Source organism: Scyliorhinus torazame, chromosome 6, assembly GCF_047496885.1.
Source record: "Scyliorhinus torazame isolate Kashiwa2021f chromosome 6, sScyTor2.1, whole genome shotgun sequence".
In the NCBI taxonomy this organism is placed as follows: Eukaryota; Metazoa; Chordata; class Chondrichthyes; order Carcharhiniformes; family Scyliorhinidae; genus Scyliorhinus; species Scyliorhinus torazame.
In genome coordinates, this window is record NC_092712.1 from 38906466 (window position 1) to 38926596 (window position 20131).

The window sequence follows — 20131 nt, forward strand, 5'->3', positions numbered from 1 at the left end:
ACTGGAGTGACGGTGAAACAGCTCAGTATTACACTGGAGTGAGGGACAAACAGCTCAGTATTACACTGGAGTGAGGGACAAACAGCTCAGTATTACACTGGAGTGAGGCACAAACAGCTCAGTATTACACTGGAGTGAGGGACAAACAGCTCAGTATTACACTGAGGTGAGGGGTAACAGCTCAGTATTACACTGGAGTGAGGGTCAAACAGCTCAGTATTACACTGGAGTGAGGGTGAAACAGCTCAGTATTTCACTGGAGTGAGGGTGAAACAGCTCAGTATTACACTGGGGTGAGGGACAAACAGCTCAGTATTTCACTGGAGTGAGGGACAAACAGGTCAATATTACACTGGAGTGAGGGTCAAACAGCTCAGTATTTCACTGGAGTGAGGGACATACAGCTCAGTATTACACTGGGGTGAGGGACAAACAGCTCAGTATTTCACTGGAGTGAGGGACAAACAGCTCAGTATTACACTGGAGTGAGGGACAAACAGCTCAGTATTACATTGGAGTGAGGGTCAAACAGCTCAGTATTACACTGGAGTGAGGGACAAACAGCTCAGTATTACACTGGAGTGAGGGTAAAACAGCTCAGTATTACACTGGAGTGAGGGTGAAACAGCTCAGTATTACACTGGGCTGAGGGTCAAACAGCTCAGTATTACACTGGAGTGAGGGACAAACAGCTCAGTATTACACTGGAGTGAGGGTGAAACAGCGCAGTATTACACTGGAGTGAGGGTCAAACAGCTCAGTATTACACTGGGCTGAGGGACACACAGCTCAGTATTACACTGGGGTGAGGGACAAACAGCTCAGTATTTCACTGGAGTGAGGGACAAACAGCTCAGTATTACACTGGAGTGAGGGACAAACAGCTCAGTATTACACTGGAGTGAGGGTGAAACAGCTCAGTATTACACTGGAGTGATGGACAAGCAGCTCAGTATTACACTGGAGTGAGGGTGAAACAGCTCAGTATTACACTGGAGTGAGGGACAAACAGCTTAGTATTACACTGGAGTAATGGACAAACAGCTCAGTATTACACTGCAGTGAGGGACAAACAGCTCAGTATTACACTGGAGTGAGGGTCAAACAGCTCAGTATTACACTGGAGTGATGGACAAGCAGCTCAGTATTACACTGGAGTGAGGGTGAAACAGCTCAGTATTACACTGGAGTGAGGGACAAACAGCTCAGTATTACACTGGAGTAATGGACAAACAGCTCAGTATTACACTGCAGTGAGGGGCAAACAGCTCAGTAATACACTGGAGTGAGGGGCAAACAGCGCAGTATTACACTAGAGTGAGGGACAAACAGCTCAGTACTACACTGGAGTGAGGGACAAACAGCTCAGTATTACACTGGAGTGAGGGACAAACAGCTCAGTGTTACACTGGAGTGAGGGACAAACAGCTCAGTATTACACTGGAGTGAGGGACAAACAGCTCAGTATTCCACTGGAGTGAGGGACAAACAGCTCAGTATTAGACTGGAGTGCGGGACAAACAGCTCAGTATTACACTGGAGTGAGGGTGAAACAGCTCAGTATTACACTGGAGTGAGGGACAAACAGCTCAGTATTACACTGGAGTGAGGGTCAAACAGCTCAGTATTACACTGAAGTGAGGCTCAAACAGCTCAGTATTACAGTGGAGTGAGGGACGAACAGCTCAGTATTACACTGGAGTGAGGGGCAAACAGCTCAGTACTACACTGGAGTGAGGGACAAACAGCTCAGTATTACACTGGAGTGAGGGACAAACAGCTTAGTATTACACTGGAGTGAAGGACAAACGGCTCAATATTACACTGGAGTGAGGGTCAAACAGCTCAGTATTACACGCGAGTGAAGGTGAAACAGCTCAATATTACACTGGAGTGAGGGACAAACAGCTCAGTATTACACTGGAGTGAGGGACAAATAGTTCAGTATTACACGCGAGTGAGGGACAAACAGCTCAGTATTACACTGGAGTGAGGGACAAACAGCTTAGTTTTACACTGGGGTGAGGGGCAAACAGCTCAGTATTACACTGGAGTGAGGGTCAAACAGCTCAGTACTACATTGGAGCGAGGGTGAAACAGCTCAGTATTTCACTGGAGTGAGGGTGAAACAGCTCAGTATTTCACTGGAGTGAGGTTGAAACAGCTCAGTATTACACTGGAGTGAGGGACAAACATCTCAGTATAACACTGGAGTGAGGGACAAACTGCTCAGTAGTACACTGGAGTGAGGGACAAACAGCTCAGTATTACACTGGAGTGAGGGACAAACAGCTCAGTATTACACTGGAGTGAGGGACAAACAGCTCAGTATTACACTGGAGTGAGGGACAAACTGCTCAGTATTACACTGGAGTGAGGGACAAACAGCTCAGTATTACACCGGAGTGAGGGCGAAACAGCTCAGTGTTACACTGGAGTGAGGGACAAACAGCTCAGTATTACACTGGAGTGACGGTGAAACAGCTCAGTATTACACTGGAGTGAGGGACAAACAGCTCAGTATTACACTGGAGTGAGGGACAAACAGCTCAGTATTACACTGGAGTGAGGCACAAACAGCTCAGTATTACACTGGAGTGAGGGACAAACAGCTCAGTATTACACTGAGGTGAGGGGTAACAGCTCAGTATTACACTGGAGTGAGGGTCAAACAGCTCAGTATTACACTGGAGTGAGGGTGAAACAGCTCAGTATTTCACTGGAGTGAGGGTGAAACAGCTCAGTATTACACTGGGGTGAGGGACAAACAGCTCAGTATTTCACTGGAGTGAGGGACAAACAGGTCAATATTACACTGGAGTGAGGGTCAAACAGCTCAGTATTTCACTGGAGTGAGGGACATACAGCTCAGTATTACACTGGGGTGAGGGACAAACAGCTCAGTATTTCACTGGAGTGAGGGACAAACAGCTCAGTATTACACTGGAGTGAGGGACAAACAGCTCAGTATTACATTGGAGTGAGGGTCAAACAGCTCAGTATTAAACTGGAGTGAGGGACAAACAGCTCAGTATTACACTGGAGTGAGGGTAAAACAGCTCAGTATTACACTGGAGTGAGGGTGAAACAGCTCAGTATTACACTGGGCTGAGGGTCAAACAGCTCAGTATTACACTGGAGTGAGGGACAAACAGCTCAGTATTACACTGGAGTGAGGGTGAAACAGCGCAGTATTACACTGGAGTGAGGGTCAAACAGCTCAGTATTACACTGGGCTGAGGGACACACAGCTCAGTATTACACTGGGGTGAGGGACAAACAGCTCAGTATTTCACTGGAGTGAGGGACAAACAGCTCAGTATTACACTGGAGTGAGGGACAAACAGCTCAGTATTACACTGGAGTGAGGGTGAAACAGCTCAGTATTACACTGGAGTGATGGACAAGCAGCTCAGTATTACACTGGAGTGAGGGTGAAACAGCTCAGTATTACACTGGAGTGAGGGACAAACAGCTTAGTATTACACTGGAGTAATGGACAAACAGCTCAGTATTACACTGCAGTGAGGGACAAACAGCTCAGTATTACACTGGAGTGAGGGTCAAACAGCTCAGTATTACACTGGAGTGATGGACAAGCAGCTCAGTATTACACTGGAGTGAGGGTGAAACAGCTCAGTATTACACTGGAGTGAGGGACAAACAGCTCAGTATTACACTGGAGTAATGGACAAACAGCTCAGTATTACACTGCAGTGAGGGACAAACAGCTCAGTATTACACTGGAGTGAGGGACAAACAGCTCAGTATTACACGGGAGTGAGGGTCAAACAGCTCAGTATTACACTGGAGTGAGGGACAAACAGCTCAGTATTACACTGGAGTGAGGGACAAACAGCTCAGTATTACACTGGAGTGAGGGAAAAACAGCTCCATATTACACTGGAGTGAGGGAAAAACAGCTCAGTATTACACTGGAGTGACGGTGAAACAGCTCAGTATTACACTGGAGTGAGGGACAAACAGCTCAGTATTACACTGGAGTGAGGGACAAACAGCTCAGTATTACACTGGAGTGAGGCACAAACAGCTCAGTATTACACTGGAGTGAGGGACAAACAGCTCAGTATTACACTGAGGTGAGGGGTAAACAGCTCAGTATTACACTGGAGTGAGGGACAAACAGCTCAGTATTTCACTGGAGTGAGGGACAAACAGCTCAGTATTACACTGGAGTGAGGGACAAACAGCTCAGTATTACACTGGAGTGAGGGTGAAACAGCTCAGTATTACACTGGAGTGATGGACAACAGCTCAGTATTACACTGGAGTGAGGGTGAAACAGCTCAGTATTACACTGGAGTGAGGGACAAACAGCTTAGTATTACACTGGAGTAATGGACAAACAGCTCAGTATTACACTGCAGTGAGGGACAAACAGCTCAGTATTACACTGGAGTGAGGGTCAAACAGCTCAGTATTACACTGGAGTGATGGACAAGCAGCTCAGTATTACACTGGAGTGAGGGTGAAACAGCTCAGTATTACACTGGAGTGAGGGACAAACAGCTCAGTATTACACTGGAGTAATGGACAAACAGCTCAGTATTACACTGCAGTGAGGGACAAACAGCTCAGTATTACACTGGAGTGAGGGACAAACAGCTCAGTATTACACGGGAGTGAGGGTCAAACAGCTCAGTATTACACTGGAGTGAGGGACAAACAGCTCAGTATTACACTGGAGTGAGGGACAAACAGCTCAGTATTACACTGGAGTGAGGGAAAAACAGCTCCATATTACACTGGAGTGAGGGAAAAACAGCTCAGTATTACACTGGTGTGAGGGACAAACAGCTCAGTATTGCACTGGAGTGAGGGACAAACAGCTCAGTATTACACTGGAGTGAGGGACAAACAGCTCAGTATTACACTGGAGTGAGGGACAAACAGCTCAGTATTACACTGGAGTGAGGGACAAACAGCTCAGTAATACACTGGAGTGAGGGGCAAACAGCTCATATTACACTGGAGTGAGGGACAAACAGCTCAGTATTACACTGGAGTGAGGGACAAACAGCTCAGTATTACAGTGGAGTGAGGGTCAAACAGCTCAGTATTACACTGGAGTGAGGGTGAAACAGCTCAGTATTACACTGGAGTGAGGGACAAACTGCTCAGTATTACACTGGAGTGAGGGTCAAACAGCTCAGTATTACACTGGAGTGAGGGTGAAACAGCTCAGTATTACACTGGAGTGAGGGACAAACAGCTCAGTATTACACTGGAGTGAGGGGCAAACAGCTCAGTACTACACTGGAGCGAGGGACAAACAGCTCAGTATTACACTGGAGTGAGGGACAAACAGCTCAGTATTACACTGGGGTGAGGGGCAAACAGCTCAGTATTACACTGGAGTGAGGAACAAACAGCTCAGTATTACACTGGTGTGAGGGTCAAACAGCTCAGTATTACACTGGAGTGAGGGTGAAACAGCTCAGTATTTCACTGGAGTGAGGGTGGAACAGCTCAGTATTACACTGGGGTGAGGGACAAACAGCTCAGGATTACACTGGGGTGAGGGGCAAACAGCTCAGTGTTACACTGGGGTGAGGGACAAACAGCTCATTATTTCACTGGAGTGAGGGACAAACAGGTCAGTATTACACTGGAGTGAGGGTCAAACAGCTCAATATTCCACTGGAGTGAGGGTGAAACAGCTCAGTATTTCACTGGAGTGAGGGTGAAACAGCTCAGTATTACACTGGGGTGAGGGACCAACAGCTCAGTATTTCTCTGGAGTGAGGGACAAACAGCTCAGTATTACACTGGAGTGAGGGACAAATAGCTCAGTATTACATTGGAGTGAGGGTCAAACAGCTCAGTATTACACTGGAGTGAGGGACAAACTGCTTAGTATTACACTGGAGTGAGGGTAAAACAGCTCAGTATTACACTGGAGTGAGGGACAAACAGCTCATTATTACACTGGAGTGAGGGTGAAACAGCTCAGAATTACACTGGAGTGAGGGACAAACAGCTCAGTATTACACTGGAGTTAGGGACAAACAGCTCAGTATTACACTGGAGTGAGGGTGAAACAGCTCAGTATTACACTGTAGTGAGGGACAAACATCTCAGTATTACACTGGGATGAGGGTCAAACAGCTCAGTATTACAATGGAGTGAGGGATAAACAGCTCAGTATTACACTGGAGTGAGGGGCAAACAGCTCAGTATTACACTGGGGTGAGGGACAAACAGCTCAGTATTACACCGGAGTGAGGGACAAACAGCTCAGTATTACACTGGGGTGAGGGTCAAACAGCTCAGTATTACACTGGAGTGAGGGATAAACAGCTCAGTATTACACTGGAGTGAGGGGCAAACAGCTCAGTATTACACTGGAGTGAGGGACAAACAGCTCAGTATTACATGGGAGTAAGGGACAAACAGCTCAGTATTACACTGGGGTGAGGGTCAAACAGCTCAGTATTACACTGTAGTGAGGGATAAACAGCTCAGTATTACACTGGAGTGAGGGACAAACAGCTCAGTATTACACTGGAGTGAGGGATAAACAGCTCAGTATTACACTGGAGTGAGGGTCAAACAGCTCAGTATTACACTGGAGTGAGGGATAAACAGCTCAGTATTACACTGGAGTGAGGGACAAACAGCTCAGTATTACACTGGAGTGAGGGACAAACAGCTCAGTATTACACGGGAGTGAGGGAAAAACAGCTCAGTATTACACTGGAGTGAGGGACAAACAGCTCAGTATTACACTGGAGTGAGGGACAAACAGCTCAGTATTACACTGGAGTGAGGGACAAACAGCTCAGTATTACACTGGAGTGAGGGACAAACAGCTCAGTAATACACTGGAGTGTGGGATGAACAGCTCAGTATTACACTGGAGTGAGGGACAAACAGCTCAGTATTACACTGGAGTGAGGGACAAACAGCTCAGTATTACACTGGAGTGAGGGTCAAACAGCTCAGTATTACACTGGAGTGAGGGTGAAACAGCTCAGTATTACACTGGAGTGAGGGACAAACAGCTCAGTATTACACTGGAGTGAGGGTCAAACAGCTCAGTATTACACTGGAGTGAGGGTCAAACAGCTCAGTATTACACTGGAATGAGGGACAAGCAGCTCAGTATTACACTGGAGTGAGGGGCAAACAGCTCAGTACTACACTGGAGTGAGGGACAAACAGCTCAGTATTACACTGGAGTGAGGGACAAACAGCTCAGTATTACACTGGGATGAGGGGCAAACAGCTCAGTATTACACTGGAGTGAGGGTCAAACAGCTCAGTATTACACTGGAGTGAGGGTGAAACAGCTCAGTATTTCACTGGAGTGAGGGTGAAACAGCTCAGTATTACACTGGGGTGAGGGACAAACAGCTCAGTATTACACTGGGGTGAGGGGCAAACAGCTCAGTATTACACTGGAGTGAGGCTCAAACAGCTCAGTATTACACTGGAGTGAGGGTGAAAAAGCTCAGTATTTCACTGGAGCGAGGGTGAAACAGCTCAGTATTACACTGGAGTGAGGGTCAAACAGCTCAGTATTGCACTGGAGTGAGGGTGAAACAGCTCCGTATTTCACTGGAGTGAGGTTGAAACAGCTCAGTATTACACTGGAGTGAGGGACAAACAGCTCAGTATTACACTGGAGTGAGGGACAAACAGCTCAGTATTACACTGGAGTGAGGGACAAACAGCTCAGTAATACACTGGAGTGAGGGGCAAACAGCTCAGTATTATACTGGAGTGAGGGACAAACAGCTCAGTATTACACTGGAGTGAGGGACAAACAGCTCAGTATTACACTGGAGTGAGGGTCAAACAGCTCAGTATTACACTGGAGTGAGGGTGAAACATCTCAGTATTACACTGGAGTGAGGGACAAACAGCTCAGTATTACACTGGAGTGAGGGTCAAACAGCTCGGTATTCCACTGGAGTGAGGGAAAAAACAGCTCAGTATTACACTGGAGTGAGGGACAAACAGCTCAGTATTACACTGGAGTGAGGGACAAACAGCTCAGTATTACACTGGAGTGAGGGACAAACAGCTCAGTATTACACTTGTGTGAGGGACAAACAGCTCAGTGTTACACTGGAGTGAGGGACAAACAGCTCAGTATTACACTGGAGTGAGGGACACACAGCTCGGTATTACACTGGAGTGAGGGAAAAAACAGCTCAGTATTACACTGGAGTGAGGGACAAACAGCTCAGTATTACACTGGAGTGAGGGACAATCAGCTCAGTATTACACTGGAGTGAGGGACAAACAGCTCAGTATTACACTGGAGTGAGGGACAAACAGCTCAGTATTACACTGGAGTGAGGGACAAACAGCTCAGTATTACACTGGAGTGAGGGACAAACAGCTCAGTATTACACTGGAGTGAGGGACAAACAGCTCAGTATTACACTGGAGTGAGGGACACACAGCTCAGTATTACACTGGAGTGAGGGACAAACAGCTCAGTATTACACTGGTGTGAGGGACACACAGCTCAGTATTACACTGAAGTGAGGGACAAACAGCTCAGTGTTACACTGGAGTTAGGGACAAACAGCTCAGTATTACACTGGTGTGAGGGACAAACAGCTCATTATTACACTGGAGTGAGGGACAAACAGCTCAGTATTACACTGGAGTGAGGGACAAACAGCTCAGTGTTACACTGGAGTTAGGGACAAACAGCTCAGTATTACACTGGAGTGAGGGACAAACAGCTCAGTATTACACTGGAGTGAAGGACACACAGCTCAGTATTACACTGGAGTGAGGGACAAACAGCTCAGTATTACACTGGAGTGAGGGACAAACAGCTCAGTGTTACACTGGAGTTAGGGACAAACAGCTCAGTATTACACTGGAGTGAGGGACAAACAGCTCAGTATTACACTGGAGTGAGGGACAAACAGCTCAGTATTACACTGGAGTGAGGGACAAACAGCTCAGTATTACACTGGAGTGAGGGACAAACAGCTCAGTATTACACTGGAGTGAGGGACAAACAGCTCAGTATTACACTGGAGTGAGGGACAAACAGCTCAGTATTACACTGGAGTGAGGTACAAACAGCTCAGTATTGCACTGGAGTGAGGAACAAACAGCTCAGTATTGCACTGGAATGGGGGCCATCAATAATAACAATGGGCAGGATTCCCCGACCCCTCGCCCGGCCGGAGATTCGCCGGGGGGAGGCGTGAATCCCGCCCCGCCACCCCGACGCCGGGTGCCGGATTCTCTGGCGCCGGTTTTTCGGCGGGTGTGGGAATCGCGCCGTGCTGGTCGGGGGCAGTTGGCAGTGGCCCTCCCGACGATTCTCCGGCCCCCAATGTGCTGAGTGGCCGCCCGATTTCCGCGGGTCCCACCGGTGTAAAATACACCGTGTCCTCCGTACTAGCGGGATTTGTCTCTGCGGGCGGCCTGCTGGGTCCTCGGGGGGGGGGGGGGGGGGGGGCGCGGGGCGATCTGGCCCTGGGGGTGGCTCCACAGTGGCCTGGCCCACGATCGGGACCCACCGATCCGTGGGCAGGCCTGTGCCATGTGGGCACTCTTTCCCTCCACGCCGACCGGTGTAACGGTTCCCCATGGCCGGCGCGGAGAAGAACCCCCCTGTGCATGCGTTGGGATGGCGCCAGCACACGCTGGTGCTCCCACACATGCGTCAACTCGCGCCGGCCGGTGGAGGCCCTTTGGCGCCTGTTGGCACGTTGCCAAACCCTTCGGCGCCGACTGGCATGTTGCCAACTCCACCGGCGACGGCCTAACCCCTGAAGGTGCGGAGGATTCTGCACCTTCCGAGTGGCCCAACGCCGGAGTGGTTCACGCCACTTCTCGGCTCCGGGACCGCCCGCCCCACCGGGTAGGGGAGAATCCCGCCCAAGAACGCCAGGGCTGATAGCAGGAATATTTTTTCACTCAGAAGATAGAGGGAATCTGGAGCGCTAAAAGGCTGAGAATGCTGGGGGTCAATTGATATTTTCAGGATGAAGGTCGATAGTGACACAGTCAAGGGATATGAAACAAAAGCAGAGACATTGAGGTAAGATACAGGTCAGCTGCCATCTAATCGAAAGGGGTAACTGGCCAAGGGGATTGAGTGACGACCTCCTATGTAATAATCATTCAGCATTTACAATCATGAAAGCAGGAGATGGATGATCCTGAAGATGGAAGGCACAAGGGGAAAAGCATTAAATCATTGTGGTGCAAACCACGGCAATTTTCCCGTCATTCTAAGGGGAGGGGAGCTGCCAGTTCCGACACCAGTAACGCTCCATAGCAACACATTTCTGCCTCTGTCACAGTGTTATGAGTCAACTTAGGTTCAAGCTGCAGATTTAGAAACTGCTGCAATCTCTTGCTAGACTATAATTATGATGCTATTAGCCCTCACCTCTCCCTCATAATCACTCAATATAATATGGGAGCCGAACTGCCTTTAATTTAACGAGTGGCTGGACAGAATGGCTATTTATAAATTAAATCAATCAGCACAAATTATCGCGCCGGAGAATCGCGCGGGGTGCCCGGCAACCGGCGCGGCGCGATTCCCGCCCCCGACGAATATCCGGTGCCGGAGACTTCAGCAACCGGCGGGGGCGGGATTCACGCCAGCCCCCGGCGATTCTCCGACCCGGCGGGGGGTCGGAGAATCTCGCCCAAGCTTCTGAACAGTTTGGTCTTCTCTCCTAGACAGATCTGCTTTAGAGAGTCGCTCTCAAGAGATCCTAGCAAGGGAGGAAACCAGCATTTGTGAAAAATGGTTGGAGAAATTTTGTAAATATGTATCCCTAAATTTGAAATTGGGTCCTATTTCACAAAGAAGGTCTACCTAATTCAAATGTCCCTCCAGATGATTATTGAGGGAGCTGTCTATTGTGATGCTATGGGATAGTTCTTGAATTTGTGCGACAGGCTAAAACAGGTAGATGGGGAAAAATGTAAAATGTGCTACTGACTTCCTATCGCTCATTTTATACTTTTGTACAATGACACAAACTATTTTACGTTTTTACAATGTCACAACCTATTTCCATGTGAGTGAGAGAGCGAGGGGAACTGGGTATTTATTACTGAACTTGAAACACAAGGGAGCCATTACAGAATCATAGAATGATTACAGTACAGAAAGAGGTCACTCGGCCGCCATGTCCTTTCCAGCTCTCATAAAAACATACCTAGGAGCAGTAGTAGGCAATTCAGCCCATTGGGTCCGCTCCGCCAATATGACCATGGCTGATCTCCTCTCGGCCTCAACTCCACTTTCCTGCCCGTCCTCCATAACCCTTCAACCCATTACTTTTTAAAATAAATTTAGAGTGCCCAATTCATTTTTTCCAATTAAGGGGCAATTTAGCATGGCCAATCCACCTACCCTGCACATCTTTGGGTTATGGGGGCAAAACCCACACAAACATGAGGAGAATATGCAAACTCCACACGGATAGTGACCCAGAGCCGGGATCGAACCTCTCAGCACCGTGAGGCAGCAGTGCTAACCACTGCGCCTCCGTGCTGCCCTCCTTCAACCCATTACAAATTAAAAATGTGTCTCTCTCCTTCTTAAATTTATTCTATGTTCCAGCATCCACTGCACTCTGGGATTGTGAATACTACAGGTTCACAACCCTTTGAGAGAAGTAATTTCTTCTCATCTCTATTTTAAACCTGCTACCCTTTATCCTAAAACCATGACCGCTCATTCCATGTTGCCCATCAAGAGGAAGTATCCGCTCTATGTCTACTTTGTCAATACCTGTTATCATCTTATATACCTCAATTAGATCTCCTCTCATTCTTCTAAACTCGAGAGAGTAAAGGCCTAAACTGCGCAATCTCTCTTTTCATAAGACAAACAAACCCCTCATTTCTGGGTCAAACCTCTCATTTCTGTAGTTGCCTCTAATGCAACTACATCCGTCCTCAAATAAAGGGGCCAAAACTGTTGACAGGACTCAGGGTGCAGTCTTACCAATGCCTTGTACAGTTGCAGCAACACTTCCCTACTTTTATACTCCTTTAGCTATAAATGGCAAAATGCCATTTGCCTTCCGTACCTGCATACTCATTTTCTGTGCTTCATGCACCAGGGCACCCAGATCCCTCTGCACTGAAGCACTCTGAAGTTTCTCTCAATTTCTCTGACCAAAATGGATAACCTCACACTTATCCACGTTAAACTCCATCTGCCACATTTTGGTCCACTCGCCTACTCTATCCATATCCATTTGTAAATTTCTTATTTTCTCATTGCAATTTACTATCCCACCTATTTTAGTGTCAGATTAAGAGTGACCCTTTTAGTTCCGCACCTCTATCTTTACCCCATAGTCCTGAAAATATTTTCACTTCAAGTGCTTATCCAACTCTCTTTCAAAAGCCACAACTGAACCTGTTTCTGGTCGTGCATTCCAGACCCTAACCTCTCGCTGCACAAAAGAAACTCATTGCTTCGCTTGCCAAATGCCTTAAATTTGGGTCCTTTGGCTCTCCCTTCCATCAATGGGAATAATTTCTCTGTATCTAATCTGTCCTGATCGTCCATGATTCGGAACATCCCTATCAAATACCCCCTGACTTCTTTTCATTTCAGAGAACAACCCTAGCTCAACATAATTGTAGTCACTCACCCTTAGAAATAAAGTCACTCACCCTTCGAAATTTCTAAACGTTTTTGTCACCTTCTCTAAAGAATTGGCATCCTTCCTAAAGTGTGGTTCCAGCTAGTTTAGCCCCCAAATCAGTGTTCAAAACTTGCCTCTGTCCTCAATGCCTCTATTTAATCAAGCCCAGAACCTCATCCATGTTTTCAACCACTTTTTCAACCTGCCATGCTATCTTTATATATCCCTAGGTTCCCCCTGCACCTCCTTTTGAATTTTACCCTTTATTTTATCTTTGCTCACTCTTCTTGCCAAAATGTATCACATTCTTCTATGGACTAAATTTAACCTGCAGCCTGTCTGCCCATTCCACTAAATGTCTATGTCCTCTTGAAGTCTATCACTATCGTCCTCACAGTTCACAATACTTCACAGTTTGGTATTAACGGAAAATTTTGAAATTGCTGTTTATATCAAAATGCAATGGTTCTAGTTGAGGGGGACTGCAGTATACACCTTCTTGCAGTCTAAAAATAGTATTCACCATTACTGTTTCTTTTCTGTCAGCCAGATTTATATCCGTGCTGCCACTGTCCCTTTTATTCCATGGGAAACAACTTTGCCGACAAGAGTATTATATGACACTCTATCAAATGCCTTTTGGAAGTCCATGCACTGCACATCGACCACATTACCCTTATCGACCTTCTCTATTACATCTTCAAAAACCTCAGTCAGGTTAGTTAAACAAGGTTTGCCTTTAGCAAATCTGTGATGGCTTTCCTGAATTAATCTGTACTTTGCCAAGTGGCTGTTAATTTTTCCTGGAATATTGTTTTAAAGCTTCCCAGCCAATGAGGTTAATCCTACTGGCCTGTGATTGCCGAGTTAACCTTTACACCAATAGTTCCAATATTTCATTGTATGTTTGTGTTCTCGTAACAGCCTCCCCGAACAGGCGCCGGAATGTGGCGACTAGGGGCTTTTCACAGTAACTTCATTTGAAGCCTACTTGTGACAATAAGCGATTTTCATTTCATATGAAATAAAGACAGAGAGTAAACACCACACTAAACTGGGGCCATGGGATGGTTTTATATGAATAATGAACATGGTCTTCCCTTTGTTATTCGTGCGGAAGTGGTGGAGAAGAAGACCAATTTATTGTAATTGAGTTTGTGCAATTGCTAAAGCATCAGGGAGAGGAACTTCAAACCAACGCTTCAAACCTTTGTATGCCAGTGACATATCAGTGTCCAGGGCAGTGGGGTTTCAAGTAACTTAATATATTTATTAATTAACTTGTGATATCGTGTGTGAAAGCACAGGTTTATATAGGTGTAAGAAACTTCAGGGCTGAATGTTCCTCTTTTGAATAAAGAGTGAGAGCTCCTGTTTCTCTTCATTGTTAACCAAATTGGGGCAATGAGAACTGTCAGACTGCAAAACGTTTGCAGGCAAACTCAGACAGTGACCCATTTCCTTCTATTAGAAAAGCATTTCCACCCCTTAGATGTTTACAAATGAGTCAGTGTACATGAAGTAAGGTACTGGTGAGGAGACATGCGTGGGTGAGAGGGCAAGATCGCATGCAATTAACACGTTATCACGATATATATCATTCAGCTGGTGGGGTGCAAGGTGGGGACGAGCAGGACTCTATTGTGGTTTTGATAGGGAGGGGGAGGGGTGAGAAGCAGAAATGCATAAAATTGATCAGACATGGTCGAGGACCCTGCTGGGGGAATGGGGGTGGAGGGGCAAACCTTGGTTGAAGAAAAAGGAAGACCAATCAAAGGTGTTAGTATGTGATGGAGGAAATGGGAGAATGTAATTAAATCCTTAGATAAAATGGGGTATTAAGCAGTGTAGCTGAGGTTGCTGTGTGGGTCTGTTGACTTGTAGAAAATACTAGCCGATAGCCTATCTCCAGAAATGGAAACAACCTTGGTCGGGATTCTCCCCTAACCGGCGGGGTAGGCCGTACCGGCGGCGAGGAGTGGCGTGAACCACTCCGGCATCGGGCTGCCCGGAAGGTGTGGAATCCTCCACATCTTCAGGGGCTAGGCCGGCGGCGGCGGGGTTGGTACCGCGCCAGTCGGCGCCGACGTGTCTCCGCCGGCCGGCCCGAGTTGGCGCATGCGCGGGAGCGCCAGCGTGTGCTGGCGTCATCCCAGCGCATGCGCATGGAGGGGTTCTTCCCCACGCCGGCCATGGCGGACCGTTACAGCGGCCGGCGCGGAGGGAAAGAGTGGCCCCACAGCACAGGCCCGCCCATGGATCGGTGGGCCCCGATCGCTGTCCAGGCCACCGTGGGGGCACCCCACCCCGGGTCCCCCCCCCCCGAGGCCGGATCCCCCCGCACTCCCCCCCCCGAGGACTCCGCAGGCCGTCCGCAGAGCCAGGACCTGGTGTATTTCACGCCAGCGGGATCCGCCAAAAACGGGCGGCCACACGGCCCATCGCAGGCCGGAGAATCGGTGGGTGGGCTGCTGCCAACGGCCCCTGACTGCGCGGCGCGATTCCCACCCCCGCCGAAAAACCGGCGCCGGACAATCCGGCAGCCGGCGTCTGGACGGCGGGGTGGGATTCACGCCGCCCACCCCGGCGATTCTCCAGCCTGGCGGGGGGGGGGGGGGGGGCCGGAGAACCCCGCCCAAGAAGTCAAGGATAGGACCAAAAGAGTCAGAGATCAACAAGAAAAGGGTGAGGGAAGGATGGAAACAGGAAACAAAGTCAATGAAATGTTCCTGTTTAGTCTTGTAGCCAAAATTACTCATTCCTGGAACCTGTCTGGTAAACCTCCTCAGCGCCCATTCAAAGACCCTGGCATCCTTCCTACAATGCGGTGACCTGAAGTGGATGCAGTACTCTAGTTGAGGCCTAACCAGAGTTTTTTAAATGTTCAACATAACCTTTCTGCTTTTGTACTCAATGATCTTTATTTATGAAGTCCTAATTGCTTTGTTAAGTACTTTCTCAGTGTGTCCTGCCACCTTCAAAGAACTATGTACATTAATCCCCCAAGATGCTCCTGCCTTGCACACAGTTTAAGACTGTGTCATTAAATCTATATTGGGGGCGATTCTCCGATATGGAGGCCAAGTGTTCGTGCCGTCAGGAACGCCATCGCGTTTCACGACGGGGCGAACAGGGCCCGAGCACGACCTATTCTGGCCCCCTGGCGCTGGAGCGGTTCTCGCTGCTCCAGCATCCTTACATGGCGCCAAATGGACGCCGCACCAACCTGCGCATGCGCGGGGAACGTCTTATGCACGCCGGCCCCTCACCAACATGGCGGCGGTGTTCTGGGGCCATGCGCGGAAGGAGGTAGGCCTGCGGGGGGGGGGGGGGGGGGGGGGGGGGGAAGGGGCCTGCCTGCCGATCGGTGGGCCCTGATCGAGGGCCAGAATCCATCGGAGGCCACCCCGGTGAAGGAGACCCCTTCCCCCCCCACACAGGCCGCCCCCCCCGGCGTTCCCGCAGAATTCCTGCCAGCAGCGACCAGGGGTGGACGGCGCCATCGGGAGCCTGTCGTTCAGGCCGGAGAATCGCCGCTCGCCGGTTCTTCGAGCGGCCCGGTGTGAATCGCGTGCCGCTGGTTTCCGGGGGGTGGGACAATCGCGTGTGGGGGTCGGGGTGGCGTGGCGCGATTCGCGCAGCGCCCCGGCGATTCTCCCACCCGGCGTGGGGAGGGAGAATAGCGCCCTACGTCTCTCTCTATCCCTTCTGCCAAGTGCATTACCTCACATTTACCTCTGTATTACATTCCATCTGCCATTTGTCCGCCCATTCTGCTAGTCCATGTCCTGTTGAGTGATATCAACTTCACTGTCCGTCTCACCTCCAACTTTACAGTCACTGGCAAATTTTGGAATTTTGCACTGTATTTGAATATCCAATCAATTTGCATATGTCAGAAAAGCACTGGTCTTCACACTGATGATCGTCCTCATCCATTATTGTCCTGCGATCCCCAAGAGAGTTGGAAAGCTACTAAGACGTTCAGCTTTTTGTGACCATGTCTGGCAGTGTAAAATGTCCTTGTGTTTCCAGTTACACTTAAAATCCTAGATGTACACAGGGCCAGAACAGATCATTGCAAGGTGAGTCTCACTTAGATAAGATTTTCCTTGTGGATGAGCTGACCATTCTTTACTTGCGGCGATATAATTGTGTACAATTGACAGAATCAGTACAGTGTAGAAGGAGGCCTTCAGCAACACAACGAGCATTGAGGGATGAGCTCATTTGTGTCCTCAAACAGCTAGGCCCATAGTGCATTAGTCTACTCTGTCGTAGATTAGAATGCTCTTCAGGCCCCTGATTTAGTCCCCAAAACTACTCAAACCACAGTAGATTGAAAGAAGACGGGAAATATTCAGTGACTGAGGATTGAAATGCAAATCCTTGATCTTCAGCTGGGTACTGGAGGTCTCCAGTCCATTTGTTTTCTTAAAATTCATTTTTATGGGATGTGGGCTTCGCTGGCTAGAACCATAGAATTCCTGCAGTGCAGAAGGAGCCTATTCAACCCATCACATCTGCACCGACCTTCTGAAAGAGTACCCTACCTGGGACCACCCTCCCTCCCCACCCTGTCCCTGAAACATAACCTATACACCCCTGGACATTTAGGGACAACCTAGCGTGGCCAAACCAATCCACTTAACCTGAACATCTTTGGGAGAAAACCGGAAGAAATGTCCTCAGACACGTGAGAACGTGCAAAGTCCACACAGACAGTCACCCAAGCCCGGAACTGAACCCGGGTCCCTGGCGTTGCGAGACAGCAGCGCCAACCACCGTGACACCCAGCATTTGTTGCCCAGCCCTACTTGCCCTTGAGAAGGTGGCAGTGAGCTGCCTTCTTGAACCGTTGCAATCCATGTGGCGTAGGTACACCCACTGTGCTGTTAGGGAGGGAGTTCCAGGATTTCGACCCAGCGACAGTGAAGCAATGGCCAAAATATTTCCAAGTCAGATTGTTCAGTGACTTGGAGGGGAACTTCCAGGTGGTGGTGTTCCCAGGTACCTGCTGCCTTTGTCCTTCTAGAGGGGAGTGACTGTGAGTTTGGAAGGATCCTTGGTGAGTTCCTGCAGTGCATCTTGTAGATCAGGGGTTTTCAAACTCAGGGTCATGACTCGTGGGTGGATGGCGGGCAGGTGTTGGAAGGGTCACGGAGCGATCGGTTGTGGCATTCCTAACCACGGGATTTGCGCCCAAAGGCCACAACAGGCTTTTCAGAATGCTGGCCACGACTGGCTTTTAAGAAGTGGCAGCAGAGCAGATCACGTGCCTGGCACGGGCACCGACGTCACATGCCCTGTGCTTTTTTCTGTGCGTTGGCCACAAAATCACAGGGGAGAGATTCCTCCATTTTGTAGCTGCCAGCAAGCAAGCAACAGGACTGTGAGAAGAACTGAAGATGGAATTGATTCAGAATTGATTCTGCTGGAGAGAGCTTCACAGGAGAGTCCATGGCAGGACTAAGCAGTGCTGGTGTGAGCTGTATACAGAGCCCCAGAGCCTCTGGTGAACAACTTAAATAAAAAGAAACTGAAATCGGGAACAAAACAGTATAAATAAATACTATTTCTTGAGGTATGGCTTTGTTAATTTTGCCAGTGGAAATTAGGATACAAAGCCCATGCATGTTATATGTAGGGAAGTACTGGCAAATGAAAGTTCAAAACCTTCAAAACTTGAAAGGCATGGCAATGACAAGGAAAAACCTCTACGTTTGTCTTTTTAAAAGCATGCAGTGAGAAATTAAATTATCAGCGGAAGTCTTTAGCAGAAATTTAACATTGAATGACAAACCAAGTGAGATCGTGAGGATCGAACAGGCTCACGAAGGTTTGCTAGCATAGGTCGGGAAGGTCAGCCAGCAAGGATCGCAAAGGTCGGCAAAAGTGGGTCCCGGGAAGAATGTTTGAAAACCACAGTTGTAGATGGTACATACTGCTGCTATTGTGCATCGCTAGTGGAGGGAGTGAATGTTTCTGGAAGGGGTGCCAATCAAAAGATCCGTTTTGTCCTGGATGGTATCGAGCTTCTTCAATGTGTTGGTGGTGCACTCATTCAAGCAAGTGGGGAGTATTCCATCACACTCCTGACTTGTGCCTTATAGCTGCTGGACAGGTTTTCGAGTGTCAGGAGGTGAGTTACTCGTCGCAGGATTCCAAGCCTCTGACCGACTCTTGGAGTCACAGTATTTATATGGCTGGTACAGTTCAGCGTTTGGTCAATGGTAACCCCCAGGATGTTGGTAATGGTGGATTTACTGATGGTAATGCCATTGAATGTCATGGGGCGATAGTTTGAGTCTCTCTAACTAGAAATGGTCATTGCCTGGCACGAACATAACTTGCCACTTGTCAGCCCAAGCCTACATACTAGTCTAGTTTTTGCTGCATTTGCACGTGGACTGCTTCAGTGTGTGAGGAGTCGCAAATGGTGGGGAACATTGTGCAATCATCAGTGAACATCCCCACATCTGACCCCATGTTGGAAGGAAGGTCATTGATGAAGCAGCTGAAGGTGGTTGTTGGGCCTTGGACACTAGCCTGAGGAACTCCTGCAATGATGTCCCAAGACTGAGATGACTGACCTCTAATAACCAGAACCATCTTCCTTTTTCATGCATAAATAACATTGGGAACATACTCCTCCCTACCAAGCTATGTTACTGCTACCAGAAACACTGGTTATTTCATTACTATATTAATTGTCCAAGGATTAGACAAAGGAACGCACCATTGAAAATGACAAAAATCCTGTTTCGTTAACAAGATAAAAACAGTAATTGGAATCAGAGAATCCCTACAGTGCAGAAGGAGGCCATTCGGCCTATCAAGTCTGCATCGACCTTGGAAAGAGTACCCTACCTAGGCCCACACCTTCACCCTATCCCCGTACCCCACCTTACCTTTTGGACACTAAGGGGGAATTTAGCATTTGCACTCCACCTGACCTGCAAAAACCATTGGACTGTGGGAGGAAACTGGAGTACCCAGAGGAAATCCACGTAGACACAGGGAGAACATGCAAACTCCACACAGACAGTCACCCGAGACCGGAATCGAACCTGGGTCCCTGGTGCTGTGAGGCAGCAGTGCTAACCACTGTGCTAACATGCCACCCGTACATAGACAAGAGGCTGGATTCTCCGCAACCCCGCGCTGAATTCGCGTTTGGCTCAGGGGTGGAGAACCCACTTTCACGCCAAAATCGGCTCGCCGCCAGTTCGTCAATTCTCCGGGGCCCATTGACAGAAGCCCGCCCAGTGACTCTCCACTCCCGACCTCCCCGCGGCGTGGAACTAACCTGCCATTGCCGGTCGGGATACTGGCGTGGCCGCTGCGGATTCAGTCAGCGGCTGCCCTGGTGGGGGGACGGGGAGATCAGACACCTTGGGGGGACCTTATAGGCGGCCGGTCGTTACATCCGCACGGTTCGATGTTCGTGTCCGCGGCCAATCATCGTGGTCTAATTTTTGTGTGTGGATCCGCGGTCCGGGTCC

At 48.7% G+C, this 20131-nt stretch overlaps 1 protein-coding gene across 3 annotated transcripts in view; it reads right to left on the bottom strand.

Moving 5' to 3' along the window:
• The window catches only part of LOC140424757 (sodium channel protein type 1 subunit alpha-like), a 702944-nt gene that overhangs the window by 361165 nt on the left and 321648 nt on the right, over positions 1-20131 (bottom strand). The window lies entirely within an intron of this gene.